This window comes from Aegilops tauschii, chromosome 5 (assembly GCF_002575655.3).
Source record: "Aegilops tauschii subsp. strangulata cultivar AL8/78 chromosome 5, Aet v6.0, whole genome shotgun sequence".
NCBI lineage: Eukaryota > Viridiplantae > Streptophyta > Magnoliopsida > Poales > Poaceae > Aegilops > Aegilops tauschii.
The window spans coordinates 64,939,216-64,945,215 of record NC_053039.3 but is presented as its reverse complement, the minus strand read 5'-3'; positions in this window follow the sequence as shown (position 1 = coordinate 64,945,215).

The window sequence follows — 6,000 nt, the reverse complement described above, 5'->3', positions numbered from 1 at the left end:
TCACAAGATCATACAACGCTTATCTTCCCTTACAATAAAAGATCATACATATTTAGGAGCAATTTTTATTGTTTATGCACTGAGGAAAACTTACTTGAAGGATCTTATTCAATCCATAGGTAGGTATAGTGGACTCTCATGACAGCAAACTTGGTTTAAGGTTTTTGGATGCACAAGTAGTATCTCTACTTGGTGCGGATTTTTGGCTAGCAAAGATATTGTGCAAGCACCACATGTTGGAGGATCTATGACAATATAACTTCTGTGTGATATAAGCAAACATAATTCATTACATTTTCTTCCTTGTCCAACGTCAACAATTTGACACAAAATACTTAATGGGGGCTCACAATCATAAAAGATGTCCAAGGTAGTGTATTTGCATGTGAATCTTCTCTTCCCTTATTAATTCTTTCATGAATTGCATCATTGACCACTGCTATGTTTGTTAACTTTCAATAAATTTTATCCCTTATACTTTCCTTTATGTAATGTCATTTCTTTCCATAAGATTAGCATATGATATTTTTCATTATTTTCATTGCTAGGATTGAAACATAAAAATAAAGAAGCAAAAACTCAAACTACTCTTTATTATATAACTATCAACTCGATTACATAGATGGATAGATCATGAAACTAGTACTCGAAAATAGATCATATTAAACTTTCATTCGACTAAATCACAAAATAGCTAAAGATCAAACTAAAAGTAGGTAAAGATAATAAAAGTGATGGTGATACGATACCGGGGCACCTCCCCCAAGCTTGGCACAAGCCAAGGAGAGTGCCCATACCCGTGTACTCAAGTTTCTTTCTTCGGTGATGATAGTGGTGGGCTTGTCCTTCGGCTTCCATGGCATACATTCGCCATCATAAAAGGATGAATGAGTCTCCAGAGTCCTGAAACTTGCAGCTAAACTCATACCTTTGAATCTTGCTTCATTCTCCAAATTTTGGTTTTGAAGATCATAGATTTGGCCTTGGAGATGGTCAATTCGTTCGTTGAGCTTGAAGACAATGTCCCCCATTGATTGGCCATCCACCTTGTGATCACGTGTGAATTCCGTGATTATGGAGTGGTTGACGCTGAGTCCATGTTCCACCATCCCCTGGCACTTGGAGATCTCCTACTCCATCGCTCCGAGCCTGGCCTCCACGCTCCTGCTACTTCTTGAGCTTGTGTTGGTTTTACCCTTGATGAGGAAAGGGTGATGCAACAAAGTAGAGATAAGTATTTCCCTTAGTTAAGAACCAAGGTATCAATCCAGTAGAAGGAACACACAAGTCTCCAATGATAGCACCTGCACAAACAAACAAATACTTGCACCCAACGCGATAAAGGGGTTGTCAATCCCTTCATGGTTACTTGCAAGGATGAGATCTGATAGAGATAGGTATAAAAGATAAATAAAAGTGCAAAATCAAGTAAAGTTGAATAAATTGCAGCAAGGTATTTTTGGGTTTTTGGTTTTATAGATCTGAAAATAATATGATAAGAATAGACCCGGGGGCCATAGTTTTCACTTCTCTCTTGAAAGAACGCATACGGTGGGTAAAAAAATTACTGTTGAGCAATTGATAGAAATCTGAATAATTATGGAAATATCTAAGGCAGTGATCATGAATATAGGCATCGCGTCCATGACAAGTAGACCAACTCCTGCCTGCATCTACTACTATTACTCCACACATCGACCGCTCTCCAGCATGCATCTAGTGTATTAAGTTAACAAGAACCGAGTAACGCCTTAAGCAAGATGACACGATGTAGAGGGATAGATCCAATCAATATGAATAAACCCCACCTTTTTATCCTTAATGGCAACAATACAAATACATGTCATGTCCCCTTCTATCACTGGGATTGAGCACCGCAAGATTGAACCCATTACAAAGAACCTCTTCCATTGCAAGAAAAGTCAATCTAGATGACCAAGCCAAATCAATAGATCAGAGAGAAATTCAAAGCTACACTAATCATGCATAAAAGAGTTCAGAGAAGACTAAAATAATATTCATAGATAATCTGATCATAAACCCACAATTCATCGGATCTCTACAAACGCACTGCTAAAGAAGATTACATCGAATAGGTCTCCAAGAACATCGTGGAGAACATTGTATTGAAGATCAAAGAGAGAGAAGAAGCCATCTAGCTACTAGCTATGGACCCGTAGGTCTGTGGCAAAATACTCACACATCATCGGAAGGGCAGCAAGGTTGATGTAGAGGCCCTCCATGATCGAACCCCCCTCCGGCAGAGTACCGGAACATGTCTCCAGATGGGATCTCACGAGGACAGAAACTTGCGGCGGTGGAAAAGTATTTTCGGTGTGCCCTCTGGTATGCGGGGAATATTTGGATATTTATGGAGCTGAGATTAGGGTCAGAGGTTCCACAATGGGCCCACAAGCTCGGAGGGCGCCCCCTAGGGCGCACTTGGTGAGCTTGTGGCCCATCCGTGGCTCTTCTGGCCTTCTCCCGAAGCTTCGTAGGTGTCTCCTGGTCCAAGAAAAATCGTCAAAAAGTTTCATTCCGTTTGGTATTGATTTTCTGTAGAAGACAAAAACAAGGAAAAATAGCAACTGTCACTTGGCACTAGGTTAATAGATTAGTCCAAAAAATGATATAAACTAGCATAATAATGCATATAAAACATCCAAGATGGACAATATAATGGCATGGAACAATAAAAAATTGTAGATACGTTGGAGACGTATCAGCTCCTTGTCTTCTTTGGCCCTTGAACATCCGGGATGTGAAGCACCCCTCACGCATCTCGATGGCTTGATGGTGTGTCATCACCTCCGGTAGGTAGGGGTTGATGACCTTCTCATAGGACTTGTCCTTGGAGGAGCTTGGTGGAGCCAGGGCGATCTAGATCTGTCAGAAAGATAGCACGAAACAAGAACAGAGGATATTTCTGTGATACGGTGGTCAAAGCATCCGGGAGTATATATAAAGAATTTTTATCTTGCAAAACAAGTATTCCAAAAGAAAATGGAGTAGGCAAGGCTCCGAGGGGCCCACGAGCCACCAGGGCGTGCCCAGGGGGTGAGCGTGCCCTGGTGCCTCGTGTGCACCTCGTGGATCCCCTCAGCTGTTTCTTATTTTTGTATTTTTTTAATATTCCTAAAATGACAGAATGCATTTTTATGAAATTTTTGGAGTCTATTTACTTACCGTATCATGTATATCTTCCTTTTCAGGGTTCTAGAGTGTTCTGGAAGGTCTCTCTTATGTATTCCTCCAGTGTCATAGTTTGAATAATAATAGTTTCAACATTAATAGGTGTGATATGTTCTATAATTTTTGATTGTTCCATGCTATACTATTATCTGTTTTGGATGTTTTATATGCATCATTATGCTATTTTATATTATTTTTGGGACTAACTTATTAACCTAGAGCCTAGTGCCAATTTCTGTTTTTCCTTGTTTTTGAGTTTTGCAGAAAAGGAATATCAAACGGAGCCAAACGGAATAAAACTTTACGATGATTTTTCTTGGACCAGAAGACACCCAGAGGACTTGGAGTCTGTGAGGCCCCCGATTCAATCGTACACTAATCATACACGCAAATGTGTACGATCAAGATCAGGGACTCACAGGAAGATATCACAACACAACTCTAGACAAAAATTTAAATAATACAAGCTTTATATTACAAGCCAGGGGCCTCAAGGGCTCGAATACATAAGCTCGAATACACAAGAGTCAGCGGAAGCAACAATATCTGAGTACAGACATAAGTTAAACAAGTTGCCTTAAGAAGGCTAGCACAAAAGCATCATCGGTCGAAAAGGCAAGGCCTCCTGCCTGGAAGCCTCCTAACTACTCCTGGTCATCGTCGGTCACGTAGTAGTAGGCACCCTCGTGGTAGTAGTAGTCGTTAGTGGTGTCGTCTGGCTCCTGGGATCCGTCATCTGATCGCAACAATCGTGTATAGGGGAAAAGAGGTAGCAAAGCAACCGTGAGTACTGATCCAAAGTACTCGCAAGACTTACATCAGATCTAAACTAAGTATGCATTTGTATCAAAGGAATGGGCTGTATCTGTGGACTGAACTACGAAATGCCAGAAGAGAAGGGAAAGCTTAGCCTATCTAAGACTAGCATCTTCAAGCATCTTGCAGCATCAGAAGAGATAAGAGTAGCATATTATATTATTAGTAAGTATGTTGTAACATTGCCCAAAGATCACTTCCTCGGCTCCCTACGAGAAAGAAATCTCGGAGCCATCATTTCCATTACATGCCTCAGCATCAAGTTCTAGTTGTATCGATCGGGATACAACTCCGATCGTCCGTTACCGTGGAAAGGGCTATCCGAATAGATAGAATACTTCCCTGCAGGGGTGCACCAACTTACCCAACACGCTCGATCAACTCCGTCCAGACACACCATCTGGTCATGACCGGCCTCGGCCGATCAACACACCGCAGTCCTACCTAGGCTCATCAGAGAGGACAGCACGCTGGTCTACATCCTAAGCGCGCAGGGGTCTTGGGCCCATCACCCTTTGAGCTCCTGCACATTGCGTAGGCGGCTGATGAGCAGACCTAGCTACCTCCTTAAAAAAGGCGAGTGCTTACACAGTCCAATCCGGCGCGCGCCGCTCCATCGCAGACGCCCGTTGAGCTTTCTGCTGATACATATGACGCAGAGTGCCCATACTTATTCCCCCGTGCTAGTCAGTGCGAAAAGGCCAGAGGTCTACTCGGATCAATTATCCAAACCGTTAGTGTCTTGGTAGTGCACGGTAACGAGCAGAGACTCACGATCATGTGACCCCGTCGCCCCGTCTCATGGACTTACGACAAGGGCTAAGAATGCCCGGCCGTGCCACGTAATTATCTCTTGGGTACCCTCCATGTCAACCCGACTTCACATCACTCACGGGTACCCCTCGGGTCCGACCCGATGTCATCATGGTTCTGTGGTAAGTCAAAGTAACTGTGTGTCTGAAACCGCAAGGGGGAAACCCGAGGAATCACCCTCAATGGATTCCCACTTGATGTAACCATCAAGGTGGACATGGAGGAATCACCCTTGATGGTACAGACTTGAGGGGTTGCACGACAGAGTCGTTATCGGGAGTGCTGAAGGAGGAATCACCCTCGATGACCACGACTGAATAGCTACACTACATGGTTAACATCAGAAGTGCTGACGAGGTATCACCTTTGGCACTGGATAGTAACTCTGCAGAGTCGTACAACTAGGGGGGTGATGTGCGGTGTCGGGCCTGGACATCGATCACGTTGATCGAGTCATCAAACATAAAGCGGGGCCACTAGGACAAGGTGGGGGTTACTGATGGATCTCTAACCAACCTATTGTAAATAATTTAGGATAAGTAGGTAAGGTATGAAAGCAGGTAACAAAAACTGAAGGAAATATGCCCTAGAGGCAATAATAAAGTTGTTATTTTATATTTCCTTATATCATGATAAATATTTATTATTCATGCTAGAATTGTATTAACCGGAAACTTGATACATGTGTGGATACATAGACAAAACACCGTGTCCGTAGTAAGCCTCTACTAGACTAGCTCGTTAATCAAAGATGGTTAAGTTTCCTAACCATAGACATGTATTGTCATTTGATAAACGGGATCACATCATTAGGAGAATGATGTGATGGACAAGACCCATCCGTTAGCTTAGCATATTGATCGTTCAATTTTATTGCTATTACTTTCTTCATGTCAAATACATATTCCTTCGACTATGAGATTATGCAATTCCCGGATACCGGAGGAATACCTTGTGTGCTATCAAACGTCACAACATAATTGGGTGATTATAATGATGCTCTACAGGTATCTCCGAAGGTGTTTGTTGGGTTGGCATGGATCGAGATTAGGATTTGTCACTCCGAGTATCGGAGAGGTATCTATGGGCCCTCTCGGTAATGCACATCTTAATAAGCCTTGCAAGCAATGTGACTAATGAGTTAGTGGCGGGATGATGTATTACGGAACGAGTAGAGAG